The sequence below is a fragment of the Aythya ferina genome (assembly GCF_964211825.1).
Source record: "Aythya ferina genome assembly, chromosome: 5".
Taxonomy (NCBI): Eukaryota; Metazoa; Chordata; class Aves; order Anseriformes; family Anatidae; genus Aythya; species Aythya ferina.
The window spans coordinates 26222885-26245827 of record NC_140301.1 but is presented as its reverse complement, the minus strand read 5'-3'; the positions used below and the strand labels follow the sequence as shown (position 1 = coordinate 26245827).

The 22943-nt window shown below is 34.5% G+C and overlaps 1 protein-coding gene and 1 long non-coding RNA gene across 3 annotated transcripts in view; one reads left to right on the top strand and one right to left on the bottom strand.

Moving 5' to 3' along the window:
- RYR3 (ryanodine receptor 3) overlaps positions 1 to 9281 on the bottom strand; it is a 234846-nt gene extending 225565 nt beyond the window's left edge. Inside the window, exon 1 of the mRNA XM_084519997.1 lies at positions 8666 to 9281. The gene's annotated coding sequence lies outside the window, so the exon portion shown is untranslated. The remainder of the gene's footprint in view (positions 1 to 8665) is intronic.
- A 109-nt stretch (positions 9282 to 9390) lies between these two features.
- Positions 9391 to 21915, top strand: LOC311437141. 2 transcript variants are annotated; one of them, XR_014693318.1, is made up of 5 exons: positions 9391 to 9509; positions 16065 to 16210; positions 19247 to 19278; positions 19988 to 20038; positions 21590 to 21915. It is a non-coding gene; the product is annotated as an uncharacterized lncRNA (long non-coding RNA). The 2 variants fall into 2 exon arrangements; XR_014693319.1 differs by lacking the exon at positions 9391 to 9509 and adding an exon at positions 10547 to 10663.
- The last annotated feature ends 1028 nt before the right edge of the window (positions 21916 to 22943 follow it).

Sequence of the window (22943 nt, the reverse complement as noted above, 5' to 3'; positions counted from 1 at the left end):
CTGCTTCTGTGAATTTGCACATACATTCCAGTTGCATGTTGCTTGTAAGTAAGTTTACTCTAGAGAAACTAAATTAGATTTTACAGTGAAAAATATAGGATCTTAACTAGTCAAGATGAGGAATACATTCATCAGAAGATTCTTAGAATAATTTAAAGGGATAACAGTTTTATTAATTTACACATATTCCTAAACCTTATCTACATTTTTTCCTGTCCTTTGAAAAAATAATCTTGTGTGGTCTTTTCACATATCTTGTGTCAATACATTGCTGTGGAGCTCCAAGTTTCTTTTTCAACAGCTTCAACAAACTGATGCAATTGTTCATAAATAATAAAGGAATACAATGTATTATAGTGTTACAAAAACAATAACATAGTATCGGTACTGCTTTTAAGACCTAGTTCAGAAATTGTCCAATAAATTTCAACACAATTAGATTCAGCATGAGGAAAAGGCAGTTTTGAGCATCATAGTTCTGAGGTACTCACAAGGACCTGCTTCTATACAGAGAAACCCTGTAGACTATCAAACTGAACAATTCCTTGGAAATGCACTTTTTTAAATTCACATTCCTAAAACAGGGAATGTGAATTTGAATTTAAAACAGGGAAAAAAAAAAAGTTCTAGATGAAAAAGCTTCAGGGGAAAAAAAAAATATATATATATATATATATATATATATATTATACTCTGAAAGACACAATTAAATTTTGTTGAATTACGTAAGTTATAGTAAAAAATATAAGATAGTGAAACTTCAACATAGATTGAAAAATTTACCTAACTTTAAACCCCATTTGAAATGAAATAGCTGAAGTAACACAAGTGATTTTTTTAATTATATCAAAGCAGAATTGTTTAACAGGTCTGAAAAAGATGTTCTAAATTATAAATTAATGAAATTTTATTTTAAATGCAAATTTAACTTACTAATCAAAAACATCAGACTGATTACAGAACCTCTCTTTGCCTAATTCTTCAGTACTGCAGTCTGTGAGAGCTGAAGATCAGGTCCAAGAAACAAACTCAGGTCTTCACTCCCTCTTAAATCTGATGTATTCTTAGTAATAGACATGTTTTTTTTTTTAAACTTGGTCATATGGTCACAGAGCAGCCTATTATTATCTTACAGGCAAAATTCTGACCACAGGGTATTATAAGTAGCTTTAAAACTTAAACAACAGTATTATTTTGCAGTCCAGAAACGTTTCCATTTCCAAATTTTCTATCTCAAGTAATCTCTCAGTTCCTCATTGTGGAGGAATTTTTTCAGGTATCAACAACAAAAACTATTCAGAAGTACTTGACTTCTTTTGACCCCTTAATTAGAGAAAGCAAAATAATGTAAGAAGTTATTGGTACTTCAGTGCCACAATATGTTTGGCATCTTGAAACAGAATGAAAAACAGTGTTCTTCTGTTGTCTCTCTCTGCTGGCAAAACATTTAATTGTATTTATACTGACAGCAGGAAGACCGATAATCCTACTGGGGAGAAGAAAAACCTCTGGCTACACTTGCTAACACCAAGAAAGATGAGGAAGAGATTTCAGCTGAGCATACAAACAGCTATGGTCCTCTAAAATAAGTGAAATCCAATTTATCCTGGTCTGTGAGTTTAGCCTAGCCTCCAGAAAACACAGGAAATTCTATTACTGTTAGAAACTGAAATGTGGTAAAGAAAACCAGAAAACAAGAAGTATAAGAGGTATATTATATAAAATATAAGATACAAGATACTTTTGTTTTGTTTCCCTTCTAATCAATTCTCATCCACTGATCTTCAAAAGTTTATGTTGGATTGCCATCTGGTGGTATAAGAAAATAAAAAGTCTGACAAATTGGTAAGCATAATCTCACAAATTATTTTAACCTATAATGTTGGACATTTCATTTACAATTTCATTATAGACGATTCAACACATTTTTAACTGCAGTCTATGTTGTGATGAACTGTGGTACTGCATCTCATTTTTCTTTTAAGAAAAAAAGAAAGAAAGTGTTCACAAGTTTCTTCCTAAACCTAAAATTCTAATACATAAGAATGACTTTCTTGTTTCAAAGTTTGCTAAAAATGATTTTATTAAACCTCTCCTAAATCTCCAATTCTAGATGACTCAAGCTGACTTCACAATGCTAACAAAAATATTTGACTATTTGGCTTTAATGTCTGCATCAGTTTCCCTGAAATTATAATAAAACAATAAAACATCCTCGTCCAGAACGCATTATCTCACACCAAATAGCCAGACTTTCAAAAATACCATTCAGAGCAGTGCAATGAATTACTGATGTATAATTTTACAGAGAAAAATATCTGTAGGTGACATTTTGCCAGGTTAGTTCAATGGTTCTTTAGGAAGGTCATAAGCAGAGATATAATTTTGCATAATTTTCAGGTATCATTTCTGGGCATAACCAATATACAACCTTTATTTATTCAAATAATAATGGTCTTTACTTTTCCAGCTCTAGTTAGACCTAACACAAATGGAACAGAAACATAAACTCAAAAGGTGTGTAAACATTTATATTAGATTTACAAATAAAGTTAGAAAGTTACATAAAGACTGCCAAGTCATAGTGTCATAGAAATATTAAGGTTGGAAAAGACCTCCAAGATCATCTGGTACAACCATCCCCCTACTACCAATATCTCCCACTAAACCATGTTCCAAAGTACCACATACAAACTTTTCTTAAACACCCCCAGGGACGGTGACTCAACCACCTCCCTGGGCAACCTGTTCCAATGCCTAACCAGACATCTCATTCAGTCAAAGTAAGAGCCAGTTCATCAGAGTTTCCTGTTTCTAGTACTGGCCATTTGTGAGTACTTCAGAAAGAAGTAACAGAACTTACTGTGCCAAGTCTGGCACAATATCCTTCACAAATCCTCTCATTTGCTGTTAATCTACAACAACAGGATTTCAAAACCTGAAGGTTCTATTTAAACATTTGTATGTAGTAACTACAATACAGTTGCAAAAATAAATATACAAATAAATAATCTTTTCCGAGACCTGCATTTGATTCATTCTAGAATTAAAACTTTTACCTTTAAAGATTCAAGTTGAAAATACATTTTTACTTGCATGCACTAATAAATGAATCTGTAATAAATAAGAATGTGTAAGTATTGTTCCCTATAAAATGACTGAAATGTTATGTAACACCACTGAGACGAATTAAAACATTATATGCTTGGAACACACTTAATTGCAATTTTAAGTCTAATCTAGCTAATGCTCTTTCTATCTTAAAGTCATTGCACAATATCTTTAATCTTAAAATTGGTTCACAATTAAAGTACTGCAATTTAAGGAAAACGTGTAGAGTACTCAGCAATTTTTTTATTTTTATTTTTATGAATTACAGTAACTAAGTACACATACAGCCTTTGCATAATCTGGCCTAGATACAATCCACAGGGAAACTTCCTGCAACTTTGCAGGTCATGTTCTCTCCCACATTTGTACTTTCATAAATACTTGATTTTCCTTACTTTCCATTTTCAGTCAGATTTACCAACCTATGCACAAACTGGGCTTTTAGTTCCCATTGATACTGTCACTTTCCATCCTTTATTGATTGTCCAAACAAGATTTTCTCACCTCTTCATTTCCACAGCATAGCACCATCATATCTCCGCTACTGCACATCTCCAGGTTGCATGTACTGCGAGGCAACTTCAAGGTATAACACTCATCCTCCTTTCCCTACCTTCAAACAAATATTTACTAACATCCTGCCTAGCTTTCTACTTGCTACCTACTTGTTTTACCTAAGACCTCATAAATTCAACCGCAAATTTCATCTTTGCTCTTTCTGTATTTCTACACGCCCATTTCCCAGGGCTTGGCCCTCTCTTCTCCTCAGAGAATGCAATGCATGGCTAGCCGCTATCTGCACAAAGAGTGAAGGAAAAACTGGGTCTCCTTTCAGAGGCATTATTAATAAACATGTACTTCTTTGAGTCTGTTTGCCCTTTTTTTTTTTAAAATTATTATTCCAAAACTTGCAGCACCCTTCTCTTCTACACTTCACCTCTGCTGTAGTGAATTCCATGAAGCAAACCCATCTTTCCACCATCCCAGTCTCACTTTCCCTCTGTTTTGCATTTCATCCCCTCCTCACACATACACCTTACCCATCTTTGACCCACCTTCCTCACTTAGTCACCTGTTTCCCGGTTCCATCTCCACCACGTTTGGAGGCCCTTTACAGCTCGCCCCTCGTGGCCCAACACTTCCGTCCCTGTGGCAAACTTCCTGGCCCCAACCTGCACCAAGGGCCCAACATGGCTGTGGCCTGTGGGCGGGAGTGGCCCAGCCGCCGTCTTGTGTGTTCACCTCTACTGTGCTCTTGTTCACGTTCATCTATTTATAAGACATGAAGTAAAAATCTGGGATTACGAAGAAAGGAAAACATCCCACTGTACTGCTTGTGGAATATTTGTTTTTGGTATCCCTCCTCTTGCATTTGTTTTTTTCTAAAAGCATTCTCAGGGTGTACAGGGGTCCACTGAAAGCACGGTGCCTTTAGCAACGCTGCTTTCTAACTAGCTCAACCAAAAGCACAGCTGGAATCCCTTTCTGCTGGGTCCATCCTGATCACTCACAGCAGCATGCCTGCATCCACAGGTGTAGTCATGCCTGCATCAATTAATTCTCACAGTCCCACTTACTTCACACTTGGAATGAGTAAAGTTTATATGCAAATATTATGGGATTGCTTCTAAAAAGTTTCATGCTTCTTTGTAAAAATGTTACATTTCAAAATATGGCAGGCATTACTACACATCCCTTTCTATTTCTTTATAAAGCTTTCATAAACATCCAGTTTAATTATTCTTACCAGTCAGAGACCCGTCCATTTCCATCCAAGAAATGACACACTCCTTGCTTTAACTTTTTTTTTTTTTTTTTTTTTTTACACACAAATCTGATAAAGTGCCTACAATAAACTCTAACAATACAGTCAGAGTGGAGGTCTGTTTGCAATCATCAGTTGTCATGATCATTCAACAGAATGTTTCTTTCTGAAAGCTATTTTCTAATGCTGAGAACGCACGCTACATATTTGTGAGGCTGTAGCAGAAACTGGGAGTGCAGCTAGAAATATTAAACATTCTGCTCAGCACTCAGAGAACTTGTACTTAGCTCATCTGGGAAGATCTTAATTTAAGAATCTGAATGCAGTGACCATTCAGGTCTAAGGATGAAAATGACTATGTACGAATTAGTCTTAATGATCATTTCAAAACAAACCATCATTCAGTAGCTTTAACAACTTCCATGCTTCTAAAGGTGATGTTTCATAAAACGTTGATAACAAATCTAGTAATGGCACATATAAAAGATTTCTGAACCATTATCTATTTTTTCTATTCTATTGTTTCTGCTAGTCGGTATTTTTTTTTACTCGTATTAAAAATGCGTAACAATATACCAATATTTACAATTGGCATACAATATTTACTGGGTGTTATTTATTTACAGAAATCTCTAACGTTCATTTAACAAACTCACTCTCTCATGTATTTCATTCACCTACATTCACATAAAAGCTTTGAGATACTGGGCCCAAAATCACTGCTGCACACCACTGAGCACAAGGGATGCCAGCTATCGAGGCCTTTTCAAACGGCTGAAGTTCTTAATCTGCAACAACACACTAAGGTATGAACAGACCTTTTAGGCAAAACTGGTGTTCATTGTGTTTTCTCCCCTTTGTCTGAAAGTTTGAAGATTTTATTGTTTGTTTTCAGGGTAAACCAGCAGGACAAAGAACAGCATTGCAGGGTCTGGTGCCCAGTGCTATTCTCTTGTGACAGAGCAGGCTTTCTGGTCTCCTTAAAAGATCTCTGAAATCAGTGGAGCACTGAGAGAAGTGTTCCTTATTATTATTATTGTTTTTATTACTGTTGTTATTTCAAGCCATTTTTAACCCTTGTTTTTCCATATCTGCTGGTGCCTTCACAGATTTTCATTTATTTCTGTAAAGATCTCCACATAATGATTAAATTGCTAGTTGTCCATGTAAGAAACTACTTGACCTGGCATTTAAAATAAAAAGAAGTACACAGAAAATGATATTGGAAAAGAAATTTTACATGATTCATATTTGGATCTCACTATGAAAAAGCCTTATCTAACATTATCTAACATTTATTCCTTCTCCCCCCCCCCCCCCCCCCCCCTCCTCCCCCCAACTTGTTCTGAACTTCCAGGATCAGAGATCATGATAGCATTATTTCAGGAGAACAAGAACAACAACAAAAAAAGGGTTAAGCCCAATGACAGCCCAAGGAAAGCTCATGGTAGCTTAGATTTACAGCAGAATTTCAAAATGAGTCATATCCAGGGCTTGTAAAATATCCAGTTTCTCTTGCTTTGTGTTTCATCTCTTAATTTCCCAGTGTAACAAACCTGTTCTTCAGTATTTTTCCTCCACCAGAGTTATCCTCCTCTACCTGTCCTCAGCTGTGTTTTCATAGGTACATATGAAAGGATCTGTCTGTTAAGAACATTTGTTCAACAAGTGCACACAAGCCTTGAACTGCCTTCTGCAGATTCATCCTACCTCAACTGTATTAGAAATAGCAGTTATGCTACTTCACCTGTGTAAGTCTCACACATTCTGCTCAGGAAATTCAAAAATTTAAAATATGTAATAGGGAAACAATTCACTAATAATTGAAAAAAACAAAACAAACAAACAAAAAAAACCACCAAACAACTGGCAGATGATGTATGATAAGAAAAGGCCTTTGAAACCGTCACTCAATCAGTTACTATATTCATCATATTACTACAGGTAATTTAGATTTCTTGCAACTGGGGCTTCTTAATAATCTCTAAGCTACTTGAATTCCTTTCTAAATAACCATTAAAAGGCCATATCTTGGTTTACAGATCCTTTAAATACAAATTCACCCTTAATTCTACTTTATCCAACTCTTTTTTTCCTTAAAATATAACTACAACAAAATGCCTAACTATTTTCAAAATTGCTGTGCTTCTTTCATGCTCTCCTTGTCTTGGTAGTAACTGTGGTATTATGTACAAGGAAATCATGGAAGTACTCCCTTACTTCTTCATGATTAAAAAATTAGAGGCCTAAAAATTTTCTACCGTAAAATGACTTCTACTGCATTGAGCGCCTTTTGGTGTGGCACATGTCTATTGATAAATAATTGCTGCTTATTGTAGAAAGTAGTAGTCTTTCTCACTTCTTTTTTGAACATATTCCAATTTATGTCACCTCTTTTGTTTACTGTCACATGTTGTTGTTAATTTTCCACAGCATTAAATGGGTGATTCACGATCCAAGCACAAGGCTTTTGTCACCGATTGTAATTGATGCTTTTTCTCAACAGTAGACATTTAAAATTTATTAATCTAAATTCTACTGACACAAACGAAAAGGTGTTCAAGATAATTTAATTAAGTTTTGCAATAAGATTCTACAAGTATTTGATAAAACCTCTTGGGAAAATGAAGAAACCAATTATGCAATTAATTCTTCCATATACTCCCAAGATACAGGAGTAAAGATCTGAATGAAAGATGCTAAAATACCTTTATTTATTTATTTATTTATTTATTTATTTTGCATTTCATTTACTACTTTGGACTAACTTTTGGCTCAACTATGCTGAGCTACTCTAGAAATATGAAATTTAATCATTTATATTCCTGTGATGGATACAGAGAAAATGAATTTATTTACTATAATGACAAGGAGACATTGATTGCACTCTAGATAAAAACCTATGTTTTATCTAAAGCTAAACTCAAAGCCTAGGTAAAACTATGTACCAGTCCAAAAGGAACACCTGTCGCTAAAGGACTCTCTGCCAAAAACTGCAGTGTGACCTGCCTTTGTTTCCATGCAAAAACAGGAGTTTCTGCTATTCCCCGACTGGTCTGGGTGCCTCATCCCCATTACAATCAGGGCTCCATAAAACTCCAAAATCTGTAATTACCTCAACAATTTGAATTCTTGTGTCTCCAAAGCTTATTCCGATTTCTTAATTTTTCAGTTTGGCATGCCTCAGAATTTGGTTTTAAGTAGTTCTATAATTTTTTAGATAATTTTTATACTCTCACCTAACTTTAAAGCATTAATAGCTAAATCTAGTGACTCAGGAAAAATATATATATATATTTTCTAAATAGTACAAATTTTGCTTTGCTTGCTGTTTGGTTTGTTTGTTTCTAGTTCTGTGTTTCTGTTCATGAAACCTCAGCATTGTTACATGACCCTTGAAAACACCTGTGTTCAGCTCAGCCCTAATTACGAGCTCTAAGAAGCCAGCAGTGGGTGCAGGATGGATGCCAGCCCTCCCACACGCAGCCCGCCCCTTGGCTCCCCCCTCTGCTTCTTCAGCTGCAACTTTTCAACATTGCGGAACCAGCAGGCTCAGCAGGTCCTGTGATGAGCTACAAGCTGCCCGGACTAATTAGCTTTGGAGTCGCAGTGCAGACTGCACACTGCAGTACTGCTCGGAAAAAAGGCTTGCCATAAACGCTGGAAGCGTTTAACAGCCGAATGACCACAGGAGTCTTTTTGGCGGTGCCGCCGAGTATGACTTTTTGGTCCTAGGCAGTCCGACCCCAAATGCCCCAAAACCTCTGAGCGGAAAGGCGCGGTACTCACCTGTCGAGGGGCACGCCTGAAGGAAACCTTTTCCTTCCTTCCGTCCTTCTTTCCAGGAAAGCACGGTCACTGGAGTTCGCACACCCAGCCTGAGGAAATCTCTTCCCCTCGCCCCCAGTTCCTCACTGGAAAGCCTTTCTGCCGCGGCGAGGGAGCGGCTCTCCCCTGCCAGCAGCAAGGAACGGGGGCGGATGGGGCCGGGGGCCCGGCGGCCGCCCCGCCGCCACAGGGCTCTGCTCCCGGCACCGGGCTCTCGGTGCCGGCTGCGCTGGCAGCGGGCAGGCCCGAGCAGGTCCCTGAAGTAGAGTAAGAAGCGTGTGCTTAATGAGGTTTGCTTAAACTCGTGAAGTTTCTGCGCTATATGACGGTGCTGGGCTCGGCAACGTAATACCAGTTAAACCTTACACGGCGGGCCCTCAAAATAATTCAAATAATCTTGCCCTCAAATAATTCAAAATAATCGTGTCTCGGGCCGCCAGGGGTCCGGCTGCAGGGAGCTGCTCTGGAGGCAGCTTTCCTGCCGCTCCTGAGGGCAGCCGGCCGGAGCCCGCTCCGGGCTGCGTGCCCCCGAGGGAGCTAACTTCACCTGCCCGCTACAAACGTGTAATAAAAGTAAAATAAGTGAATTCCTGGTTACTTAACTCTTCTGAGCTTCGCTAAACGCCGCCTTCTCCGGTGACCTGCCTAAGTGAACGGCGAGAGCGAGGCTGCCTCCTGTGGTAGCTGCGGCGCTGCTGCCCGAGTGGCCCGGGGAGAGACCGCTCGGCTCAAATTTGGGTCAGGCTCCTCCTGAACCCCGTGTGGAAAGGTTCAGAACCACCGCAGGGTGAGCCAGGAGGGAGAGGTAGGAAATAAGACGAGGGTTTTTTGCTTTGTTTTAAACATCACGAACTTTGTCTCAAACTCATCAATCGGGTTTGAAGTCAAATGAAGGTTATGTGATAGTGACCAGATTAAATGTATAAATGATCTCAGCTGGAAGTATACATTATAATCGCAAGAGGACTTCTTTATTTAAATTAATGTGTGGGATAATTGTGTCTCTGACGTACTTCCATTAGCTGGTAAAATAAAAGGAGAAAGATTAAAGTTAGTTGTAAAATGGAAGAGTATCTTAAACATGGTAAATATTAAGGCCATAGCAAGTTTAAGCAGACAGTACGTGTTAGAGCTGGTTATCTCAGAACCATTTATAGTAAGGTGGGGGTCTCTGAAGACACGTTATGGATCATTGCCAAGGACTGTCTGATTTTTTTTTTTATTTTTTTATTTTTTAATAAGGTAGAGACTATGTTGTGGCTTTGTGGTGTTGTCTCCCTCCCTGCCTTGAATGAAGAGCTCACTTGAGTTGTTAAATTGCATTTTGCTTTGGATACAACCAAAACAGTTTTTCAGCCATCTGGTTTTGAAGTCTTCTTTTTGATGTGTAATAGTGTATGAACCCTTAAAAATAAAGGGTCCTTTAACCTAAGAGTTCTTATTCCATATTACATTTCCAAAAGTACTTATAAAACATATCCTATTACTGAGAATTTTCTATAAGAACATATTAGAGAAAATAGAAGCAAAAAATTAATATATTTCTATTGTGTGGTCCTTGGTTATATGCCGTAGGTCACTGTGAAATTTTTACCCTGTGTTCGAAAACGTATTATTTCCTTGTGCTGGCATAAAACCTCAATATCCATTCATGTAGACCTTCATGTTCTGAAAATTGTGATTGTAATATGTCAGTCTAATAAGCTCTGTTAATACTGTCTCTTCTTATGCAGAAAATGTAAACAAATTCCAGAGATGACAAGCACTCGCTGACCTGTTTGGTCTATCATGTTGCGCTAAACACTGACAATAAATATTTATTGTTACTAGATGCAAATAAACAGAAGGATGATGGAGGCATAAGAATGTGTTTACCACTGCTAAATAAGTCACTTGGAGAGGAGAGAAATGAGTGTTGAGGAGGAAGTAGAAATGAAAGCTAAGCTACTACTTTTTGAGGTAATTTCTATAGAGCTGCATATGTCATCAAGGCTATTGGTTTGCTGCTCATATACAGCTTATACATAGCAGATAGCAACAGTCATTAACAGCAGCAAATAAATTATATAATATGCTTAAAATATGTCAAGGTTTACTGTAATTTGGGGGATGAGAATGTTTCTAAACTTTCATTGCGTTTGGTTTGCGTTTGTTCTAAGATGTTATAAACTGGGCCCTGTCATGTATAAACTCACGTATGTATTTAAATTGAGTGACTAACAGAATTTGTATTAAGGAATTAATTCTGTAGCTCTGTGTCTACCTTCATAGCTCCTCAGTATGTTAACTATTGGGCAATGAATTTTCATGTAGTTTTGAAAACTGATACTGAGTTAATTTTGTGATTTTTTTTTTTTTTTTTTAATGGATGGTGAGTCATGATGGCATATACTGTGGGTAGAACATTATGAAAAACATCTCAGGACAGTGTTTCCAACATACTTTTAATTAAAAGTTTTATTTCAACAGTGTTATTTTCTCAAATAGTTTATTTTTCTTTGGAGGCTACTTAAAAATTCAGTCCTGAGTTGTTTGTCTTTAGAAGGAATGTTTATACACAATGTTATAGCAATCAGCCTAGAAACAAGAATTCCTCCTAATGAACAATAGCTTATTTTTAAACACAAGAACCAAGACTTGCAACAGATGCTATTACTCTCCAAATTCTGCTGTAGGCAAAAGAAAAACGCACATTATGTGTATTTTTTTTTTTAAGTTACTGAAAACACAGTAATCAAAAAATTACTGTTAGTCTTGATCTAATGATTTAAAAAAAAAAAAAACTGTATTATGGGGAAAGTTTCAATAATAACAGCACTGTTAGAATTGTTATGCACACACTTTTATTATCTATCCATTTATCTGGTTTATCAGCTCACCCTTCAGCTGCCCCTCTGAAGGCAGCTTCAGGAGAATTATGACAAGCCATCCTAAATTCTTCAGCAGATGTATTATTTTATATATTTGCTAACATGCATTTTATACCTTGCTCTTTTTTCAGTCAATTGCATGCTGTATTTACTAGCTACAGGGCTGAATGCATGAAATACCAAAAATATAGGGTTCAGAAAGCATTTCAAAGGACATCAACAGACATGCAAGTTTCTAAATTATTTTGACATGACCTCTTTTTTTTCGTGGGGGGGCAGGAGGGAGTTGTTTAACTCTAAAATGATGATCTACCTTGTGTACTATTTTACATAAATTACTTCTTTTGGATTTACTTTTTAAAAATAATCCTTAGAAGAAGATTTTTTATTTATTTATTTTTTGCTTCAGTGAAGGGAGATTAAGATTCAATGCTCTCAGGCTGTATTCCTAAATCTGCTGGTAAATTGTATGGCTTAGAAGATCCATCACTGTCTGTGTCTGTATGTATAAAAACAACTACTGCTGTGTTAGCAGAAGGTTGATGTACATCTTACTATTTGCAAAAGCTTGAACTCCTGAGAAGAATAGATGTTTTAGCAAAGGTTTTGCTTAAAAATAATCACTGAAGAAAACCATTACAGTCTCTTATTTTATTGAAGTTTATTGAAGACATACTCTGCATTTAGTTTCTTGATATTTACAGTTGACTTACTACATCCTTGTTCTTATTAATCAATTAAAAGTAAATATGCAATGAAAAAATGATATATTCATGGCACAGGGAGATCACCAGACATCGTTGGCTAGTGTGCTCTTTTTCTTAGTGTGTTACCTTTTGTATGGAAAAAGTAAAACACCATTTGCTCTGATGTGGATAAAAGTACTTATTACTCTCACATCCAAGTACTGCTCTTAAATTTACAAGTGTATGATTAAAAATCATAAATGTTTCAGTCCTGTGTTTCTTAAACTGCTGGTTTGATCAAGAGGTGTGATGTTAAAAGGGAGTTACTTGAATAACTGAGGAAGGAGAGGTTAGTTAATATTCTGAAATTCTTTTAAACTGCTGTTTTGTCATTCTTTTTGCTTATAAAGGGCAAGAACGTTTTATGACTGTAAATAAGTTAAAATGTATATGACAAAGGATAACATAGTTAAAGAGAAAATCTTTATAGATGGTATTCATCTTATAGTACAGGTAAGGTATCTGTCACTACCTTGGGTGAATTCAAGTGATTCCAATTTTTCTTTTTTTATTGGTTGGAATTGGGGGGGATGGGGTGTTAAAGTCCCTTTGAGTAAATTTGGGGGACAAATAACTAAATTATGCATGAGCCTTTCAGAACAAGCTGCAATCATTCATTTCAAAACTAAAGGGGAAAGTATGGATTGTCTGTAAAATGTGGTTTATATTACAAAACTTCTAAACACTACCAGTTTTGAATAAAAATTTGTTTTGACTGAGGAGAATATAGCAGAGCTTAGTGATACAGACATTGTAGATTGCCATTGTATCAGATGCTTGATCCCATTAATAAATACACCGGAAAAAAAATATCCCAAGTGTAAACAAACCATGGCTTCTTAAAGGAAGTGAGTTGCAATGAAAATCATGAGATATTTGTTTAATGTTGTTAATACTTTGTGAAAAAGGCAATTGTTTCCAGCTGTTACTGCAAGTTCTAAAAGATCCATCCCAACTGTGAATTAATTCCAAACCAGTTAGCACTTCATCTTTTCATGAAAAAATAACAAACAAGAATTCTGCTTCCTGGTGAAAGGGGAGTTAGCAATAAAAATCAAACTAACTGATGGTAGTCAACTGATACTATGGGTAACTAGACTTATTACTTTAGCATGAGAAAGCTCTTCTAGTACTATTGTGTTTTTTTTTTGTTGTTGTTGTTGTTGTTTTTGTTTTGTTTTTGTTTGTTTGTTTCCCCCTCCACTAGCTATTGGTAACTATAGATGGTTTAAAAAAAAATAGTTCAATCAAATTGGAGTCTTCTGTGGTATACACGGAGTTAAAAAAAGAAAAAAAAAAAGCTATGAAAGAAGGTCAGAAAGTTGAGAGAGGGGAATCAGTAATAGATTGATGGGGGGAAATAAAGTATAGTAAAAAAAGGATAACGTATCATCTCGATGTGAAATACTCATCGCATTCTTCTTCTCAAGTTAATAAAAGTCATAAATATTGTATATTGTCATACTGAATCTACTGAAGTCCTCAGCCAAGGAAAAAGCTGTTGGTCCTAATATTTTTAATTATTTATTTTCAATAATGTGTTCAACAGACTCGAAAAGGAGAAAATATGGACATGATCTTGTTCTTTCTTTACCTCAATATTCAGATCATTAAATTTATAGACCATTTAGGATCTTCCATCATGTTCTCATAGTTGCGTTTGCAAGGTAGAATTCACCTGATCCTGTGAAACTTGAAATTATGATTTTCCTCTGAGGCTCATATTTCTCCTTTGTCTCATTTTGATCTATACTTATGCCTGTTTTTGTTTTTATTGACTACACTCATGCTAGACTCATACCTGTTTCTAATTTAACATCTACAACAGTATCTCATGTCTTAAATCAGTGGCATAAGATTGATTTATTTTAATTTCCTTGTTTCTAGATTCAATTAATATGAGAACTTAAAATTTATTGTTATAGAAGATTTAAATTGTTAGCCACTTCTTTAGTAAAAAAGAATTTCTGCCAATTTAAAATCAGTCAAAAAAAAAAAATCTACTGTGACTCCATCAAGTTGCCATTTTTTTTTTTTTTTTTTGAACTGTGGTAACTAGCCAGTTGCACTGAAATATTTATATCTTAGAGAAGAATAACGGTGTCACGAATAATTACTTTAACAGCTGAATATTGTTACATTAACACAGCTTCATTCCATGGTTACCATTAAGAAATTCCATACTACTTAAAAAAAAATTAATCCATAGTGTCTGAAAATATTGAAAACCTAGATATTTGTGATCACCTCTTGTTCAGTAATATTAAAATACTAGAATTAGATCCATCATAGCTTATATTATAGAAGACTGTTGAAAGGTTCTTACACTCTGCTTTCCCTGTGCAACTTTTCCTTTTGATATACTAGACAATGCTGTAAATGGTCTACCATGCACATTTCCATCTTGGATAAAAAAAAGAAAATTTAAACTAAAATTATTTTAGTTTAAAAAATTATTTTAAACTAAAATAATTGACATCAATTTTTCAGTATTATTCAATGCCCATCATTAGGGGTCAGTGGTAGAGTGCTATAAGTAATACACTATGATCCTCTTTAAGCCTTTTTTTTTTTTTTTTTTTTTTTTTTTTACCAATTACTATTATTCTAAAATTCAGAACAAGCTGCACACATAACAATGAAGAACAGCATATTTGCTAAGCAGATTGCAAATAACCCATACATTATGCAATGACAGAGAAATGGAAATACCAAGGGATGAAAAGAGAAGAGTCAGAGAAGGAAAAAGAGTTAAGTAGGTGAAAAACCTGAGAGGCATATTCAGAGTTACAGGACTGAAGAGGTGCTTTATGTAGCTCGGAAACCCAATAAAGTAGCTGAGAGCATTTTTATTTTCTTCCAGTTAATGTAAAGGAGTAATTAGCTTGTATCATCTATTGCATGAAATTAATTCCCTACATATTCTGTCAGATTAAAAAAAATAAATTCTTAGCACTTTTGTTTTCTGGCCACATGTCTCTGCCTTACTGCATACAAGCATTGTTAAAACAGTATTTTTAATTATCTTCTAATTTTTTTTAATTTATCTTCTAAAAGTTTCTGGCACATTTTGGGGGGACATATGCCAAGTTCTTTCTTAATCAAGGAAGCTTGCCCATAGCTGACCCCGCTGCTCTTTGGCAAGTTCACTGTAGTGAAAACAAGTTACTATTTAGTAGATTACAATAATAGAAGATATGTTTTGTTATTCCTTGAGTATTGTATGATCTGTTGCTGGTCACTGCATGACATGTAGTTTGGCACGTTTGTGCTTACTGTTAGAAAGTGACCCCAGTTAAGAAGTCTGACACTAGGCTGGCTGGTTTAAAATCCAGTTTGCAGGGGCCAAAGATGGATGTTATGGTCATTAAGTTTAATGTCGTCTCAAGATTTTACCATGAATCTGTGTGACACCAAGTGACCGATGCCTCATAGTCTGCTTTCAAGTGCCTAAATATTACACCATGAACTCGGAGGGAATAATTGGCTTGTATAAGTAAAATGGGGCCTTTTTTCCTTTCAGTGTGTGCGTTTTATGCTTATGATCTATTATTTCAATTAATAAAGTGCAGGCATTGGGCATGTCTCTGCATGAGAGATCATTTTTTTATGACAAATAATTTCCAGCACTTCCTGTCTGGCCTTTAATCTTGCATACGACTTCTATGTTTGTGGGGAAGAGGGAAAGCATAAGAAAAGCAAGAGATGACAGAATTATTATCTATTTTTTTTCTTTCCTTCCAGATCTGTCTGGTGGTGTTAGTGTTTGTCGTCGTTTTCCTCCCTCCCCTCACACCTCCAACCCAAAAAGAGTCCATTTGTTATTACCATTATATCATCCTTTGAAGATGGTAAAGGCACCATTTGTCCTTTCAAAAGAGTGATTTGAGGTAAATATATTTCTGTCTCATATTAATAAGCTTGAGAGCATGGTTAAATAAACTAATGTAAGAGATATTTTTTTTTTCTGAGAATGTTCGTTGATATGAGTGGGTCCATTTTACATCACAAAAATGGAGTTTTGCAATAATCCCAGCTCTGCATCTTAATACATTTTGAAAAACTTCACTGTGGTTTGGTTTTCTTTCTGTTCTCTCCAGTCTGTTTCCATACACAGGAATTTTTCAGTCTCTGAGATGATCTAGGTTGGGTTTTTGATTTTGTAGATTGTCCCCTTCTAAATTTAAAATGTGGATTCTGATATTATTGAATCATATTTTGTTTATTGCATGCTTTGACTGTAGATGGAATTAGATCTGATTGTGCTGATATGTAAAATCTTTTTATGTGAAGAAAGGTGAATGTCTTTTAATTTCATTTCTGATTAAATACCACATTAATAGATAATTTTAACTGCTCATAGGCAAATGTGCTCTTGCCAGCCATTTTCAAATTTACCCAATCAAAAAGCTAAACAGTTAAATCCTGTTGCAAAGCAGAAATAGTACACTGTACTTGAATATCTATCTCCAATCATCAATGCAACACTTTTTATTTTTCCCTATGCATATATTGCATAATATGGTGATCAACAGATTATACTAGAAGTATTGCTGAAAAGCTGAAAGATTTATCTACCATTCAGTGTACTGATCTGTTGACCAGTGTATTACAAAGGATGTCAGTATCTTGTTTTATAACCAAGAACTGGAAGACATAGGTGGCATGATGTTTTTAAGCAGAAAATACTTTTTTGTTTGTTTGTTTTTTAGGATTAGAGTATTATTTAAGTCATGATAGTTATATACTTCCAGCGCTTTTCACCTCGAAGCATTAATACTAATTCTAAAACATAAAAATGATTGGACTTTATTAATGGGAGGATGGATAGTTAGAAAGGTAGTATGTTATTCAAGGCCACAGAAATATAAAGAGTAATAATTGGGAGTCATGTCAGGACATAAAACTTCCTTAAGATTTTTTTTTTTTATGTCCCATTATACATTATATTTTACTTAGAATTTACTTAGAGAAGTAACCTTGAAGTCTTTTTGCACAGTGCAGGTTTGTGATTTTCTTTATAATTCCTTCCTTTTTGAAGATGGGTTTTGCTTAACGATATACCTTCTGCTAAGTAGAAATATTTATTTCAAGAAGGAAATTGGGGGAATGGGAATAAGTGTTGCCACCCAGTATGTCTGAGTCATATGCTCAGTCTCCTTGAAGGGAATAAAACTAGATGTACTGTGATGTCATTCTTGGTTTTTCATTTCTATTTCTACTGAATTACTTTGATTTGTTCACTGTTAGTTGGAATGAAAGTAAAGGTCCTACAAGCAACAGAAGATGTGAGCGAGGTCTATAAATCTGGTTATGAAATAGTTCAGGTCATAACTCTCTAGAATGTGAAGGCATTGGCAATATATATTGTGTTAACAGTATTACATATTATATTAATGTTATACTAAATTTCAAATTTTAAATTATTTTCCCTGAGGAAACCAAACTGTTAAGTCTATGTTTAAGATGAAGAAAACAATTTATTTTCACAAAGAGCATTCTGAAATAGCTATTTCAGTTGATATAATAACAGCAGATGCAGCTTAGTGGCAGACACTAAGTGAGAATTGAAATGGGGTAGGGCATAGTGCAAGCTTCTTAAGATAAGTATCAAAGAGATTAAAGGAATAATTTAGTAAACAGCAAATAAAGAGGTGGAAATTTTTCTGGGATTGTCCAACATGAAAGAACACAGGGAAAGTAAGATAATTCCCTTTGTGAGTGAATAGAAATAATGAATAGGAAACTTTCCATGAAATGGAGGAACCAGGCGATCTTCTTCTGCAGAATTTTGTCTTCCATGGGATAAGCATACCATTTTTTAAAATATTGTTCCAAACACAAGTCAATGCATGCTTAATTTACAACGTCTGTAGGCGAGTGTTTTGAGAGGCCTTAGAGTGCAGAGTAAAATTTTCGTATTGAATTCTCGTGGCTTTGATACTAGAGGGCTGGTGACAAAGTTTGCACCGTCAGTCTAGATTAGGAAACTCTGTGGATGTTTATGGAGGAAAATATTAAAAGTTCTGTAGATGATCTGTAGTAAATTTAGATAATTTACTTTGTACATCCAGTTGTTTCATCTTCATACACTTAGTGTGTTGTTTTCAGCTAATTGTATTGCTGTGACACTTTCTTATTAATTGAAATAGTCCAGCATATACAAAAAACTCGCCAAAAAACCTGCTACCCTGTTCTTGATCAACTTAATCAATAGGTATAAAATGAAATGAATAATGGCATTTTCAGGATATGCTCGATGTCCTTTCAGTTTATGAAATACTGAGAAATGATGCCATAAATATTAGAATATAAAGATGTTAGAATTAAAGATGTTGCAAAATGAGCCTACATGGAAAGAAAATTATAAATTTGCTTACTTCTAAAATCTCTACTTAACACTACCAAACATCCTTCTGTGTAATAATCTGGAAAGTACTAATACCAGCAAATTCAGACTTCATTAGAAATAATTTGAATTGGAATGCTCTGCTCTTGGCATCCATTTTGACATACAGATGAAGAAATTGTAGATGTAGCTGTGCTAATTGAATGAAAGGGGTTATTAAATTGGAGAGTAATGTTTGAAAAGTTTTATAGGAAAAAGATTCATTAAGAGTTTCAGTGATTAATGCATGATGAATCAGTTGGTCTCTATGAAACAGTTCAAATCAGTTTTAGATTCTAGTGTTTATTGTGTCATGGACAGATAAATTTGTCAAGTGATAAGATGAGCAATTAATGGTGGTAATAGAATTCCTCCTTTTAGAAATGATATATTTAAATTAAAAGAAAAATCTTTATGACAAAAGTAACTTATGCAGAACCTAAAGAAAACACTTTAGCAAAGTGTGAAGTGTAATGAATTTTTACACTGAAAACTTGAAGCTTACTGTGTGATTATACTCTATCTTTCTTCTATACAGATTCATTCTGACATAAGCTTTCCTGGCCAGTGGTAAGTCAATATTATTAGAAAATATCCAAGGTCTTTTTAGGTGTCTTGATAATGGCTGGGTCATTTACTATGATCAACTGTTTTGTATTGTCCCAGAAAATTGAATATATTAAGTACTTCACAAAAGCAGCATGTTTGAAATCAAGAGCAATCCCATTCCTACAAAAGGAATTTTAGTGAATATAATGTATCACCGCATCTTTTCTTAAAAATGAATCTCAGTCTTCTTGGGATATGTAAAGATTTTTTGTGCAGTTCAGAACAAAGCAGTATAAAAAGGCTGAAAATAATTTGGACATTGAAACAAGTGATGGTCTGGAATAGCTTCCCTCAAGGCAAACTGAGAACTGAGGTAGGTTTAAGCTGATCATCAGTATAAAACTCATCATATGGTATTTGTCATGTGACAGCAAACAGCTACAGTTAAGTAGTGTCTCAGATATCTTTTGAGTTTACCATTTATAAAGTTTTCAGTGCTGAAGAAGAGGCTGTGGATTTGTTTAAAAACTGTTTGGTAAGTGTAAATAGATGCAAAGTGATCCACAAGTGATATGACTGATGCATCTGCAGTGATGGATTTAGATATTGTTGCTTTATTTCAGAATGGAAGAATTCTTTATAGGCATTTTGAAGTACAGATTTTTATTTCTGCAGCTTTCGTATACTAAATTTACTCTTACTCCTGCTTAAGGACTTTCCTTCTTTTCAGTGCTGAGAAGTTCAGGTTCTGGGACCAGTTGTTCCTGCTCATCTTACTGATGTATGTAAATATAAATATATCTATATATATTTCCAACATAGAAAAAAAACACTTTTTTTTTTGTTGTTATTAATAGGCATTTTGACCTTGCTTTGTTGTTTCTTTTCCTGTTCTCCTTCCCTGCCTCCTTTTTTCCACTCTTTTTTTCCTTGATGCTGACAATTCCAAGAAGCAAAGAAGAAACATGTTTTTCTTTTTCTGATTCTCATATACACTAGATATCTGGCAGGAAGTATTGGTACAGCTTTCATTGTTCTTTCACTGCTGAAACCACAGGAAACTGCGTGTTATTTAGTACTTTTAGAAATATCAAATAGTGGCCATCAGGTGAGAATTGCAACAGTTCTTAAATGAAGAAGAAAAAGCACCAATACATTTTTCTATATTAAAAAAAAAAAAAAAAAAAAAAAAAAAAACCTGCTGATTTATACTGACAACTGCTGAAAAAAACCTGATGAAATACTTACAGGAGTTATGATTACTTTCTATATTCATATTTTTTCATATGCAGTACAATAATAGTCAAAAAGCTGAAGTTAAATTTACATTTTTTAAAAGTCAGTCTGACAAATGACTCGTCAGCTAATTATGCTATCTAACAGTGTGACCACTGAATTCAAATCTGTTGGAATTAATGTTAAGATTGGAAAACTTCCAACACCTTAAAATTTGAAGTAGAATAAGTAGTTCCAATTCTATATACCAGTCCTCTTCCTGGAGTAAGTGGGAGTATTAATTGCTTTCCTCTGTCACCTTAAATTTGGTATGCTCTGTTTTTTTTTTTTTGTTTGTTTTGCTTGTTTGTTTGGTTGTGGTTTTGTTTGTTTGTTTGTTTGTTTTCTTTTTAAGATTTGTATAAGTTTTGGCTTTATTGTTGATTTTTCTTAACAATGGCGTATGCCAATGTGTTAGGCATCAGAGACTAGTTACAATTTACAAGGAGTTCAAATTCAACAGAAACAATTTTAAAAGACTTTAGATGATAAATGTGTGAAGCATTTGAACTGGACTTTGTTTTGCTGAGATTACATCAACATTTGCTGGATAATATATATCATATAGTATATATATAGTATATATAATAGATATAAATTATATTATAATATATATATTATATATCTAATATGTTAGATATTATATATACTATATAATATCTATATATAATATAGATATTCTATATATAGAAATATGTCTTGGTAACTTTCATTAAAGTTGGTTTTGTGCTAAGCTAAATGTTTTAAAGTGTTGGAGTCAAACTCATGATCAATTTTTGAAGGGCCAGTACCAGCTCATGTGGTTAAATCATACAAGCTTATCTGTTTTTCTCCTTGCAAAAATTTGTAGTGTCTATGGAGCCTATGGAGCAGCTGAATTTGTGCTTTCAAACAACAGACATAAGGAAAAATTTCTTTGGAATAATGATTGTTTCATAAATCATCTAATTTTTAGACTTAGTAGCTAATTGTAGTCTAGAAGAATTATATTGTGCTCTACCCCTATCATTTTTTGGACTGAGATTTTGTTTTGTTTTGTTTTCCCTGTGCCATACAGGAAGAAGTACTAGTTCATCTTTGTGAAATATGCAGAGCATTGGATGTGATAAGTACCTCTTTTATTTTCTTTTCATGTGTACCACTTCCTTGCTGTGACCTTAAACAATCAACTTTTCCTTAGTGTGTTCCTTGACGCTCCCAAGTGTGAAACTGTGATTCTCTTAAAGCAGTAGTTTAATCAACTTTGGATAAAGCACCATCAGTTTATTAAGAATAGGTTGAATTAAGTTCACTTGTTTTCAGAGGTTGCAAGAGCCAGTGTATGAGTCTGAATTTATGTCCTAATTATTTTCACACAGCTCTGCTGAGCATACACGTTTTAGAAAAAGCACAACTATTTTTTTTTTTTTTTGCCCACATACTGCTTTTCTTCTTCTCCCCCACTTTTTTTTCTCAGATTACTAGAGGAATCCCAGAGGAACTCTAATTTGGTATCTGATTAATTCTGCTTAATTGTTACATTTTAACCAAATGCATATTATGACCAGTATTTAGAGCATTTGATAGAAAGAATACAGTTTATTTGCCATATTCTTATTATGCTGAACCAGCTACTGTTTTGTATTAACAGAAACATTGATTTATTGATTTTTTTTTTATTTTCTTCCCCCTAAGTAAGCATTTATAAGAGACAAGATAGCTGTTGAGTAAGCTTTTGTAACTCTTAGTGTCTATTTTTCTCACGATTTTTTAAAAAAGTTAGTTTTAGCATATATGTGAAAAATACTACACTGACATATTAGAGACAAAAGTCTGAACTGTTTCACAGCTGATTTTGTCAATATGTAGCTTTGTGCAAGAAGTGTAGTATGGATACCAAGAGTCTTCATCAGTGCTCAGCACTGTTTTTCATTTAGCCTTTATTATGAATGCAACCTTTCAGTATGCAATAATTATGTTTTCTGTTTACACTTCTTAAAATATCTTTATGCAAACTGAATCAATTTTTGCTTCAGGAAGTATTCCTGCAATGTTAGGCATTTGATTTTAGATTCACTAGTGTCTGTAAAATAGTATGTGTATTCGGAAGAGAGAAAGAGAAGGTGTGAGAGAGGTGGGAGTGGTGGTGAATTTCTGCTGACATAAGACCTGCTGACCTCTTTTTTTTTTTTTTTTTTTTTTTTTTTTTTTTTTTTTTTCCTTAAGACCACTCTGAGGGCAGTATAACTAATAAATGTCTGCATCTAAAGATCCTATTAACCTTTCATAACCTTTAATACTATAAATATACACACATCTTACAATATGAGTATATAGTTTACATTGCTATAGAATCATTCCAATCTTATTGATTTCTTATAGATACAATGCTGTAATAGCCCTATGTAAATCTCCAAGTATTATATATAAGG